Source organism: Gymnoscopelus braueri (assembly GCF_963280865.1).
Source record: "Gymnoscopelus braueri genome assembly, chromosome: 17".
In the NCBI taxonomy this organism is placed as follows: domain Eukaryota; kingdom Metazoa; phylum Chordata; class Actinopteri; order Myctophiformes; family Myctophidae; genus Gymnoscopelus; species Gymnoscopelus braueri.
The window spans coordinates 43,314,061-43,327,947 of record NC_137617.1 but is presented as its reverse complement, the minus strand read 5'-3'; the positions used below and the strand labels follow the sequence as shown (position 1 = coordinate 43,327,947).

The following is a 13,887-nucleotide window of genomic DNA, read 5'->3' as shown; positions in this document are numbered from 1 at the left end:
ATAGTAGCTCTGAGGACCCCATGTTGAAGACCTCTGATCTAGTATCTCTAACTGCTATCCACTGCTCATCATCTAGTAGTCTATAGCTTTTTCAGGGAGATCGGCAAACCTCTTTGACACAAAGTGTCGCGTTTTATTTTATTGATAGGATCAGTTTGCTATATCAACATTAAGTTGAATTATGAGACCACATTATTTCCAACAGATTTTGAGTTCCCAAAATAAATAACCTTATTTTTTTCTTCTTTTGAAATATTTTCTTTCACCTCAGGAGTACATTATAATGACCAATTAGACTCAATAGGCGCAATAACCCACCTATCTCCCACACTCCCTCCCCAGTCAGAGTTTAGAGTTTGCATGAATGTAGAATTATGTGCAGGATGTAATTTGCATTCAGATGTGAGGGGACTTCATTTAATTGACTATTTAAAAATATATATTTTTTATTTCAAAAGAAAAAACCTCTCTCACACTTATGCCAGTGTGCCAGAGATCACCCTACCCTGTGCCCATGTTGGCACCAAGGTTGCCGCCCACCCCTGTAGCTGATCCACTCCCCAAATAATACTCATTGATTTACCAATGCTTGTCATTCTGTATTTTTTTTAACCTTATTTGTGTGCAGCATCCATTCATTTGTATTAACACATTCTTTTTTTTTGACAACCCGTTAGTGAGTGTCAATGTGGTTTTCATGTCTCTGCTGTCTCACATTGTCCGTATAAATGTAGCTACAGACTTGGATGGAAAAAGAGGGTTAAAGTGAAAATGTTAGGATTTTAACAGACTTTTCCTTTCTTATACGAGCTGATGATAACAGCTTCCTGTCAGAATGTCAGTTAGAAATCTGTGAAGTTACAGATAAATCACATCATGATAGAGAAAGAGATAATCATAACATTTATATTTAAACCTGTTATCATAAAGATCTTCACTGTATTCTGAATGCGTCACATCGCGACGAGTTGTGAGCTTGTAGATCGGTCCTTTTTTCCCACTATAAAAAAAATGTAATTGATAATGTTTTGAATGTTTTTACCTATAATGACATGCCCAAAATAAGGATGCCAAGTTGAACGTGCTTAAAGCTGCACTCTGTAACTTTCCTCTTCTACCCCGTATTTGAACCTGTTTTCCTGCGCAAGTGCCGACATTTTTACCATTGAGCTAATACAATTGAATCTTGACCTTTAGGTCAGAATTTGTGTTAAAGCGCCGCTTTAAAGCAAGTTAGTTACCCTCCTTCCATCGATGTATCAAATCAATTTCAACATTGCTTTCAACGCAGCATTACTGTACAGTATATAATGTTTCTCTTGTCAAGATAAAACTAGTCTTCCTCGGGACCAGTGTGAACCCCAGTGCCTCAAAAGATTATTATTTTCTCATGAGGAAATAAAAGGAGTCACACATGAGTGACACATCACTGACAAAGCTGCACTCAGATCAAATTAATTATATTCCAGTTCTTAATGTTAACTTTGGTGATAAAGAAAATCTATTTGGTACAAATTCTCAGATGCAGGACCATCAACTGTGACCTTTTTGTCAAGATACAATAACATTCAGCTTCAAAGATTTGGACATGGAGCTAACTTTAAACTGAGGCCATTTGTTCTAAAATAAATAAATAGACATTTTTAATGCATAGAGTAACTGTCATGAAGGGTGTTTTGATTAGTGATTAGACATATTTTTTCACCAGATCATAAGTAACATCTGGTGATATGACACAATACCTTACATGCTCATTCTGCATGCATACAGTTGACATATAAAACAGAACATTCTCTATGTTCAGTATATGTTTGTGCAGAGACCTGCAGAAATTGGCGACAATCTTGTGGGTGCCGGGGAGCACGAGCACCCAAGGAGAAAGCCGCGCACCCACAGGAAATGTGTCGGTCGGATGACTATTATGTGATGCTTTGTAACGTGCACAGCATGTATGATGTACCCGCTCTGATACCGTGTGTTATTGTGAACAGAGGCAGCCAGTGCATGAGACAGGAAAGAATGGTGATCACGCACACTGTCTTCACTTACAGCAAAAAAGTATTTTATTGCCAACTGACATTCATCAGGTATTTCTGATTAAGGGGTTAAAACTTGGTTGATGTGTGTGTGACTTGTTGTTGAGTACCCTACCCACCTAACATAAATCGGCATCCATGCCTGCAGAGATGGTGGTTGCAGAGAGGCAGGTGTTGTTTGCAAGGCATGTGGTTAGGTTGAAGGTTTCAATTCTGTCATTTCTCAGTAGACACGATCTACAGCCTTCTTGACCACATCCTCTGCTCTCATGAGAGCAGAGGATGTTTCATATGTACCCACACGCACGCACAAAACCACCCCAATTGTATAAGTTATATTGTATTAACATACTCTACCATACGGATGGGACAAAATGACATTTTCATTAAAAAAAAAGTTACATAGTGCCTCTTTAAGTAGATCTCATGTCATATTTTTTTTACAGTACATGTTTAAAAAAAAAACTTAAAGTACAAGTAAAAGTAAAAGTAGAAGTACATTTCTTAATTTTTATATCAATGAATTGCTGTAATGCCAGAAACACGGCTAATGTGAGAGCAGAAGTGTGGTAAAAAGAAACAGCCAACCTAAAAGTACTCAGTACTTTATAGCCTTCCTAGAGATGTACTCGAGTAAGAGTAAAATATTTGTCTTGGAAATGTACTCAAGTAAGAGTAATAAGTATTAAAACAATCTAATACTCAAGTAGAGTACAGATCCTCAGAATCTGTCCGTTACTGTCCACCACTGATCTGTACACACTCATAAACACCTGTAAGGGTCCATTTGGTTCCATCTGTACACTCTCAGAGTTACACACCTGTAAGGGTCCATTTGGTTCCATCTGTACACACTCATATTTACACACCCGTAAGGGGCCATTTGGAACCCCCTCAAGGAACCATGAGGGTCCCTGGACCACACTTTGAGACCCACTGGTGTAGCAGAGTGTTTCCAGTGAGTCACCATGCACAATATCAGCACCCTGACTCTGTTTGACCAGAATGGAACGGAGCCTTCATTAGTATCATTGGTAACAGCTGTGAAGGAAGTACGGGAAGAGGTCCAATTTCTTTCCAATATGGCTGCTATAAGTACTATTTTTTTTTACTTAAGTAAAAGTATCAATATACTGCAATGTAGAAATACTCTGTTACAAGTAAAAGTAAGGTATTCAAAATGTACCTCAGTAACGCACCTCGGCTACTCATTCAAACATGGAAAAAAAGGTTTCAGGGTCTTTTTCATTACATTTGGGCAAAAGGCGCAAATTGCTGAACATATCAAAATCTTGAGCTTGAGACCCTGAGGCCGATGACCTACTCCTGTCCACCCCAGCCTCCCCAGCTGTGACTTTACCTTCTTTCATTAGCTCCAATATGGTCCGCTTTATCTCAAGTCCAGAGTGCTCTATTCGCAGCCTCTCCACTTGTAACCCCTTCTCATCTAAAGTGCATCAAAAAAAATGGCAGCATCAACAAAGAAATACAGATAGAGCACGTTTTTTTGGTTAAAACAAAAAGTTGTTTGTTAAAAGGTTAAAGCACTATATTCTGATAGCAATCATTGCTATATAGTGTTTGTTAAGTCACAGGGGTCTCCCTGTCTCTCCAGATCTTTAATAAACAGAAAATACATTTTCAGGTAGGTGACAAACTGTCAGCCAATCAGAAGAGAGTACCCATTTATCAGCTTAATTTTAGTGATCCAGTTGCAATTTTGTTTGATCATTTCTTTTTGACATCACTTCCAATTTCACTTGTTTAATCTGTATGCTGACTGAGTTCTCTATCCTGATTGGATAAAATTGGTATCCTGACCCGAAAATGCATTTTCTGTTTATTAAAGAGCTGGAGAGACATGGAGACTCCTGTTACTGAACAAACACTCTATAGCAATGAGTACTATCAGAATATAGAGCTATTTAACACTTATTTTAACCAAAGAAAATCACTTACCCTACCTTTAATATTATAATAGATTATATACCTACTAACATCTGCCCAAGCTATCACTTAGATATCTGCGAGTGTCAATCTATTTTTTACCCAGATCTACACTGCTCATGAAAGTGTTTTAATTGTAAACGTTTGTTTGGTAAACAAACAAATAGGTGTGGCGTAATGTGTGTAAAGTTTACATCAGTTTTCAATTGTAACCTGTGTGATATTGTCTACCTGTTGTCTTAGCCTCTGCCTTGAAGTGCTATAAGTGTGACAACGATAACACCGACTGCACCAAAACCGAAGAATGTGGTATGCTCGCTGGTACCAAGATGGATCGTTGTGCGACGTCAAAGGGTATAATATCTTTATTGCTTCAGACAACTGCCTCTCCTTTTTACACAAACGCTGATGATAACAGCTTCCTGTCAGAATGTCAGTTAGAAATATGTGAAGTTACAGAGAAACCACATCATGATAGAGAAAGAGATAATCATAATATAACATTTATATTTAAACCTGTTATCTTAAAGATCTTCTCTGTATTCTGAATGCGTCACATATCGCATGTTGATCGGTCCTTTTTTCCCCACTATATATATATTTTTAATTGATCATGTTTTGAACGTTTTACCTATAATGACATGCCCAAAATAGGGATGCCAAGTTGAATGTGCTTAAAGCTGCACTCTGTAACTTTCCTCTTCTACCCCGGATTTGAACCTGATTTCCTGTGCAAGTACCGACATTTTTACCTTTGAGCAAATAGAATTGAATCTTGACCTTCAGGTCAGAATTTGTGTTAAAGCGCCGCTTTAAAGCAAGTTAGTTACCCTCCTTCCATCGATGTATTAAATCAATTTCAACATTACTTTCAATGCAGCATTATATAATGTTTCTCTTGTCAAGATAACACTACATTTATTGTAATGATATTGCATTGTATTCAGTGGTTTGGCTCTACTCTTGTGCTACAGAGTAATTACAGAAACAGACTAAAAATACTGGTATTTCATGAACAAGAAAATACCAGTGAACAATTCCTATTCTCCAGGATATCTAAGTTCTCTCTGGGCGTTCTATAGACATGTCTTTGAAGAAGCTCCACCTTCCACCATGAAAAGGAGTGATTTCCTCCATTCACACTTTCTCCATTCACTGTTCTAAATCCTAAGAGTTTTCTGAAAAACGTATGTTGCTATATAGCTAAAATCTAAAATGACACAGATAGTTTCCTCGGTTTTAATATGTTAATACTCGGCAGCAGTTCTGTGGAATGGACTCCATGCAAACGAGTAGTTCACCCAAAAAATGACTTATTTTCTATCAATTGCACACCCACTGAGTTTTTAGTTTTTGTCGCATTTCTGAACCAATCATTTGATGACCGGCGGAGTCTCCGGTAATTTGATGACGGATAACCCGGTCATCAAAATGCATAATAAGGTACAATGACAATAATGTATTGTTATGACCGGGTTATAAAAAGAAATATGTTAATACAAATGAATGGATGCTGCACACATAAGGTTTATTATAAAAAAAATACAGAATGACAAGCAGTGGTAAATCAATGAGGATGATTTGGGGAGTGGATCAGCTAAAATATATAGAAATAATTAGTCAATTAAATTAAGTCCCCTCACATCTGTATGCAAATTATATCCTGCACATAATTCTACATTCATTCAAACAAAAATAAGTTTATGTATTATGGGAAATCAAAATCTGTTTATTTTGATGTGGTGTAATCACAATAATTAAAGTTAATGTTGATATGGCACACTGACCTACCAATAAAACAAAACGTGGCACTTTGTGTCACAAAGGTTGCCGACCCCTGAAAAGCTAGATGATAGCACTTAGACATCATACAAGATGTCAGGGTCAAACTGGAGCAGAGAGAATCCTTCAGTTGAGCAGAGCGACACAGACCAGTGGTGCTGCCAGGACCAAGAGGCTCACTGCAGAGATGGTGGCTCCAGAGTCGGAGGATCCAGAGACGCCGGTTTCAGAGACTTGTGCAACGGCTCCGTTGCACAAGTCACTGTCACAGCATTTCCCCTCCGGGTGCGCTTCTTTCAGTGTGGCCGATGCACACTGGGCCGATGTAAAGCAGGCCTTAATGGGTGCTTTATTCACTGCACGCACGCACGCACGCACGCACGCACGCACGCACGCACGCACGCACGCACGCACGCACGCACGCACGCACGCACGCACACACACACACACACACACACACACACACACACACACACACACACACACACACACACACACACACACACACACACACACACACACACACACACACACATTACTGTCTGTACCAGCTGTAAACACTTTCACTACTTTTTAATGAAATACAACGTATTTTCATCATTCAGTAATGTTGGCTGAAAATCAGTGGTGGCCTTAAAAGTCTAGAAAAATCATGGACATTTTTTTCTGAGCTAAGGAAGGTGAAATGTTTGTGTAAAAAGGAGAGGCAGTTGTCTGAAGCAATAAGAATATTACCGGTTGCCTCCATGCATCTATCCTGACCCGGACGACAATCTTCAGGCTTGGTGCAGACGGGTTGGTCTGGGCTGCTGCACACATAGCACTTCAAGGCAGAGGCTAAGACAACAGGTAAACAATATCACACAGGTTAAAATTGAAAACTGATGTAAACTTTACACACATTCCAAACAAACGTTTATAATTTAAAACTTTAATGAGCAGTGTAAATCTGGGTAAAAATATATATCTAGTTTATTTAAGGTAGATTGATACTCACAGATATCTAAGTGATAGCTTGGGCAGATGTTAGTATATAATCTATTATTATATTAACTTGTTAGTAGGTAATATAATCAGCTATAAAATTAACTTGTTAGTAGGTATATAATATACTAATATATTAACTTGTCAGTAGGTATATAATCAGCTATAATATTAACTTGTTAGTAGTTATATAATCTACTACTAATATATTAACTTGTTAGTAGGTATATAATCTACTAATATATTAACTTGTTAGTAGGTATATAATCTACTCAAATATAAATTTCAGTATCAGTTGTTAGTAGGTATATAATATACTATAATATTAACTTGAGTATCAGATGTTAGTAGGTATATTATATACACTATAATATTAACTTGAGTATCAGATATTAGTGGGTATATTATATACTATAACATTAACTTGAGTATCAGATGTTACACTGTGTGTGTATTTCACTGTCACAGTGAAATTACTGTATATCATTAATGTATTATTATTATTATTATTATTATTATTATTATTATTATTCACATGTTGTGAAAGGCAGATAGCAGACAACAAAAAGCATATAGCAAATACTTACCATGAGGTAAGAGCACGAGGCCAAGGATGAGTATGATCAGACGCATTGTGTCGGACACAGAGGTTCAAATGACACATTGAGCAGCAGTGTTAACCGCTTTAATAGCTTTGTTAAGGGGGCGTTGCTGGTGTCTGCATGGGAGTCAACGTGTTAATATGTATAAATACATGTGTCATTTGTTCTAAGTCTTTAGGATTTATTGTTGTTGAATTGTAACCATCTAGAATGAAAAATAACAACCACATCTTAATCTTTAGTAAGTTATCACCTATAAACTGCATACAATACTGTATGTGTGTGCGTGCGTGCGTACGTGCGCGTGCGTGCGTGCGTGCATGCGTGCGTGCGTGTCTGGGAAGCCTTTGAGAGAAGATGACGAAGGAGTAATAGGGGACACACCTCAGCATCTGTACCAAGATAAAAAAGAGAGAAGTATGACTAAGTTACAGAAGCGGTCACCTTTATCATCAACTTCATGTTGAAATGTGTTGTCTGTAGATCGTATCACAATAATCACATGGGCAGAAAAGTGCCAAAATAATCTTCTAAAGTACAATTCAAAGGAATTAGTTCAATAAAGCTAACTAAAGTGCACAGTCCAATGAACTCACCTGAGTCTAAAATCGTGTTCCAACACTGGTGACTTATCGAAATAAGTGACTCCAGTTGTTCCAGCTGTTTTAATATTCCATTATGAATCTGATCCAATTCATGTGATATTTGACCCTCTAGCCTAGTAGGTTCCCATGTAATTGTTTTGTTGCCTTTGTTGTTTTATGCCATGTTTTTATACCCTGTAGCACTTTGAGGTTTGCAGAAATGTAAAGTGAGTTATGAATAAAATTCATTGCAGATTTTGATTATTATTACAAAACATGCATTGCCCACTTCAGCCCTATGCATACTTAGGCTATTTGAAAAAAGCCGATCTACAAGCTCACAACACGTCCCAAAGCGACCCGTTGTTAGCCCAAACTTTTCAGGCCGCGTCTCAACAAAATAATCATAATGAGATGGGGACCCCCAAGTACTTGGAATTGTACTCTGCTGCCTCAGTGGAGCTATTGCCGCATCGGTGCATTTCACGAAAACCCTGGGGCTCAGTGACATGCCAAAAGGAAGAACCGTGTACTCGTACACTTTCCCTTCGTAGCCAAAGCACAGGAATTTCCGGTGCGGAGGGTAGATTGGGACGTGGAAATAAGCATCCTTGAGATCTATACTCGTCCACCAATCCCCCCGTCGTACCGTGCGTAACAGCGTCCTGGTTGTTAGCGTTCGAAAATTGAAGACCCTCAGATATCTGAGGCCTTTCAGATTCAGAATGGGTCTCACGCCCCCCCCCTTCTTTTTCACCAGAAAGTATTCCGAATAGAACCCCAACCGGTTCTGATCCGGAGATAATTCTCTGATCGCACCTTTGCTCAAGAGAGACAAAACCTCCTCCCTCAGCGTCACGGCCGCAGGGCCCGACGCTCGAGAAAACAGTACTTTGTCTGACATCGGAGGTTTGCTGGAAAACTGCAACCTGTAGCCCTTTCGAACAGTGCGCAGCACCCAGGGATTCGGTTTGCAGGCTTTCCATTGATCCAAACACAGAGCGAGGGGATTCGACGGGAAGGTGGGGGCTGCTGACGTCACCTTCTCCGTGGAGCTCGCGTCCGTTTCCATGGGGACCGTTAGCTACAGCTGGGTCCGTGGAGAGGCGCGGGGTATTGACGTCATCGTCACCGCAGAGTGCGTGCTCGTTCCCGAGGGAAGCGGAGGCGCCGTCGCTCTGAGTGTCGTCACAGCGGAACCTTTCTGCGACGAGGGTGCTACCCGGAACGTAGCTCTCGTCACTCAAGGGGAGCGTGACCGGTGTAACACCGGGGCCCTCTGACATGTAAACATCCGCCTCTCCTCGTCCGCCATCTTGGGGAGGTTGAGGGAGGCGGCCATCTTGTCTCTCCTCCGTCCCACAGAGGCGCTTTTCTGCCATCTGCCGGACGGATGAGAGAACTGGCGTGACCCAGTTAGATATTTTACGTTTACATTGGGCACCTGTTTTACACCCTGAAAGCAACACTTTAGAGACATTTGATTCATTGTAAAAGGTTGTACCTTCAATTGATTCAAGTTGGTCATTGCATGCTTCGGTATCGTCCCAGCAGTGCTCGGACTGTCGACCAAGGGACAGACCGAGCACTGTGGGCTCATTAAAGAGAGATGATGATGGGGCACCCCATTTGCTTCGGGGTGCGATCCGCATCGTACTCTGACAGGGGAAATAATGAGCGGTTGTGTAATATGCAATACTTTTATTCCACACACAGGCTGCACATCTTTCACACACAGTGGGACCACAGGACGACAAAATTGAACCTTGTTCACATTGTAAAGCGTCTCTTTTAGTCTCTTTGTCCCCGAGGAGCCGCCCGTGGCTCTGTCCATCGGGGCAAGGCAAGCGCCAGTCCTTTTCCCTAAGTGCAGCTGGGGAAAGGGCCCTACACCACACCGACCTAGTGGTAGTGGTGGGGCCAGCTGAGGGCCTGGTGAAACCGGGAAGGAAATGTCACCTACCCCGCCCTCTTCCACTAGCCCCGCTGTCCTTGCGTTGGGACTTCGGGGAAGAGGGTGGGGGCGGGGGGGGGGGGGGGGGGGGCTTCTCATCCTTGCGTCTGACGTCGCCCACTCCGAGCGAACCAGGCCGTCCCTCCCGGGAGCTGGTTCTGGTCGAAGATGAGCGGGATGTTCCCTGTCGGCGAGCGGGGGCTTTCCTCTTTTGAGGCTGATTTTCAGCAAGTGGGGCCGGGGTCTGTGTCTCCTCCGCCTTTGTGCTGCGCAGCAGCTCGGCGGCCGTGTGAAACAGATTATCCGCCTTGAGGGGGAGATGGAGCAGCTTCGGGGCGAAGTCCTTGTCGTACTCGGCGGCGAGTTCGAGCCATTTCGCACTCTCCATGTCCGCGACGAGGGCCATGGCTCGACCCGTCCACATCATGCCGTGGCAGGTGCACATGATGGCGATCTGCACCAGCCTTTCGAGCTCCTTTGCATCTGCGACCCACTCGGCGTGTACCTCTGTAGCTGTGGCCTGGTCCCCCAAGGGTTTGGCCACCAGCTCCACGAGTCTCTTGGCGGCCGATCCTTGCAGGAGGGCCATGGCGTTGAATGCCTCCGCAGCACGGCCCGAGGCCTTGTAGAGGACGTTCAGCGACCCGGTGTTGGTCCTCCTGCTCTGGTCCGTGAAGACGGGTCTCTCATCGACAATCTTTACGGAGCCAGGCTTGCCGTCCCCGAGACTCCTGGCCAGAGTCGGGTCCATCGGGGGAAGGCCGACGACCCCCAGGTCTGCAGCTGAGACGAGCTTCGTCACAAACCCCAGTTTGGATGGCTCCTCTCTCTCGGCCCACGAGAACTGCAAGGCATTCCTGACGCCGCTGGCCTCGGGAAGCAGTTTCGATTCCACCCATCTGGGGGGAAGGGCTGCCAGACCTTGGAAACCTGGAACCGGGGCTGCGCCTGCCTCCATCGGTTGCTCCAGGCCGCACCTCACGATGGCCCGCCTGAAGATAGCCGATACTGGCTTGAGTGGCTCCTTGCCTGCGGTAGAGGCCTCCGACGCAGGAGCAGAAGGAACGTCAGGCCCCGGGCTCGACATCGTCACCTCCTGGACCTCCTGGTACGAGGTGAGTTCCCCTTCTTCCTCCTCTTCCCCACCTTCATCCATGTCGGCGTCACCTGTGGTGTCCTTGACATCGGAGAAGATGATGCTGCCTTCGGGCGTCGGCGAGTTGACCCAGGTTGGAAGGGAGACGGAGGGGGAAGCAGGGGCGCCACTGGCGGAGACCGGCGACGAGGTTAAGGCCCCGGAGGCCACCCCGCGCCGGTCTCGAGTAGCGTCGCTGGCCCTTGGAGCGGCGTGAAGCGGCGGGCCCATGGCTCCAAGGTTCTGGGCCACTAGCGGAACAACCAGCGGTGCTGCAGGCCCCCTGGCGAGGGGAAGGCCGCCGCGGTCGTCGCTTGCAGAGGCAGCGAGCAGATTGGCCCTCGACAGCCGATGATCCAAATGGAAGACCGTAAAGCATGCACATGCCCGGCAGGCGTCCTCGTCTGCTGGGTGGTAGCGGGCGAGGAGTGCATGGTGCGGCGCCAGGCAGGAGATGCACAGGCGGTGCGGATCATCGGCTGCCACAAGAAGACTGCAGCCCACTAGGCCGCAGACCTTCGGAGCCTCCATCCTATCCTGCTCCGACACGTGGCGAGATAAGGCTAGGTAGCCACCTAGCCTAACTTAAAGGAGAATTCCGGACAAATTAAGTGTTATCTTTCATGTCTCGTTACTCACCTAGCGACGTAAAAAGTGGCGTTCTTTTTTTGGCAACACGAGTTGCCAGGTTCTGGAAAGAAACAAGCATCCAGTGTTAAATCGTTCGCCATTAACGGCAGGCTCGCAGGAATTTTCAGCGCATGTTTGACTATCATGAGACTCTACAATGAATCGTAGTAGAGAAAAAAATAACATTGCGTCGGTTATAATAGACGAACTTCACTAACCCACTCGCTCCCATTATAACAACGGAGGGTGTTTAAAAAATGACGACAGGGGAATATATGGAAAAAAAGAACGCCACTTTTGACGTCGCTAGGTGAGTAACGAGACATGAAAGATAACACTTAATTTGTCCGGAATTCTCCTTTAACGTCTAGCTTGCGGCCTAACCTAATAGAAGCCTGAGCTAGCTCGACACGGGGAAAACAGAGAGGATAGGAAATAAAATAACAAATAACGATAAAGATGAGGTAACGCGGGAGCGTTAATTAACATTGACTGCCAGAGTTATTTTCATAAAGTACTCCCCCCTTGCCAGCGATTTGCGTGTTTTTTTGTTTTGTTATTTTGTTATTTAATTTTCATATAGATTGTCTAGCTGGACTTTTGAACTCATACGATCGTTCCACCACTAGAGAGCAGCAAATAGCCAGCTTGATCAGCTCGCTGACTCACTCGCCCCCCCCACACCCAGTCAAACAGTCAAATACGTCAAACCGGATGTGACGTGGTCTCAGATTCTCTGATCGGCGAAAATTACGATGTGATACACGACGGCGATGACTGTTCGTCACCCAGACCATAGATTATAGAAGGGGAGGTCTCCGTTCGTTTTTTATACCGTGTGAAAAACCGTGTGTTTCCCTATTCTGGCCAAAAATGACCGTGAAAAAAAAAAGAAAACCGGAAACGGAATTTGCGTCATAAAACCGGATGCAGTGGTGGGTGAAGTAAGTGGAACCTGAAACTTAGAGTGATTCATTACAGAATAGCGTGATCAGAGATTAAACCACAAAAAAGACCATAGATCTTGGCGGCTAAGCTATTTATTAGATCGCATTAATGCGATCTTGGCGGCCAATGAAACTTTTTAAGCCTGAAACGCCCATAGAGGTACCGTAGAGGTACACTCCGTGCCCTCGCTTTGGGATTTGTTGGGATCGAGCAAAAGTTCTCCGTGCTGTTGTGCTGAAAACTCTGCGCATTCGCTAGTGCAGAGTGAAGAAAGAGGGCGTATCCCAGTTACACGAGGGGTTTTATACTCCTTCCGGACTACCGGTTCCGCGTAACATGACCCTATCCAATGAAATTGTTGCGGGAGTCCATGTGTTTTGCTCTGTGCATCGCCAGGGGGCGCTGATATCCCATAAGTAAGTATATTACGAGAGGAGTGACATAATAACCTTGATTTTGCGATGAAATATGCAGGGTTTTTTTGCAATTTTATGCTGTGAAATTGCGGGAAGTTGTGAAATATGCGGAAAGTTGTGAAATATGCGGCAATATGCGGCAATATGCGGCAATATGCGAAATATGCGATGCGAAGCGCATATTATGCGAAGCGCATATTATGCGATGCAAAGCGCATATTATGCGATGCAGGCTTTTTGAAAAAACGTTACCCCTGCATAATTATGCGCCATTTTACTGATTATACAGTAAATTCTGCGATCGCATAATCACATTTTTGTGGAGGGTCTATGTAATGTTCAATTACCACAATAATAAGTAGGGCCGGGTATCGCCTGCAACCTCACGATACGATATGTATCACAATACAGAGGCCACAATACGATAGAGAGAGAGAGAGAGAGAGAGAGAGAGAGAGGTGCAGCTATTGGTAAAAACACGAATCAGCCTGTTATAGCGCCACCATGAGGCTGATTTGAAACATTTCAATTGCCATTTCTTCCTCGGCCTAGTGGGAATGTGTGTGCAAAATCGCAGGGAAATCGCTTAGCCAATCAGAATGGAATATGAAAAATCTGAAAGATACATTTCTTTGTATGACTATAGCGATACTGTGTACCAATTTGCGTGATGTTCGGACAAAATCTTTTGGAGTACTGTAAAAAAGAATTGTTTAGCAAAAAGCAGCCTACTGGTGGCGCTATGACAGGCCCATGTGAACATTTTGGGGCAGAGATTCTGCTCTGGCATCCAGGGATTGTGCGTGCACAGTTTCGTTGCGAGCATGCCAACGGTGGCGGAGATTAGCTGTCCACAGACGGAGGGGGCG

At 43.8% G+C, this 13,887-nt stretch overlaps 1 long non-coding RNA gene across 1 annotated transcript; it reads right to left on the bottom strand.

Annotated features, from left to right (window-relative positions):
• Positions 1–5,486: 5,486 nt before the first annotated feature.
• LOC308104803 lies at positions 5,487–7,436 on the bottom strand. The gene is made up of 3 exons (XR_013934858.1): positions 7,337–7,436; positions 6,501–6,602; positions 5,487–6,121 (listed from the first exon to the last, which is right to left on the bottom strand). It is a non-coding gene; the product is annotated as an uncharacterized lncRNA (long non-coding RNA).
• Positions 7,437–13,887: the final 6,451 nt, after the last annotated feature.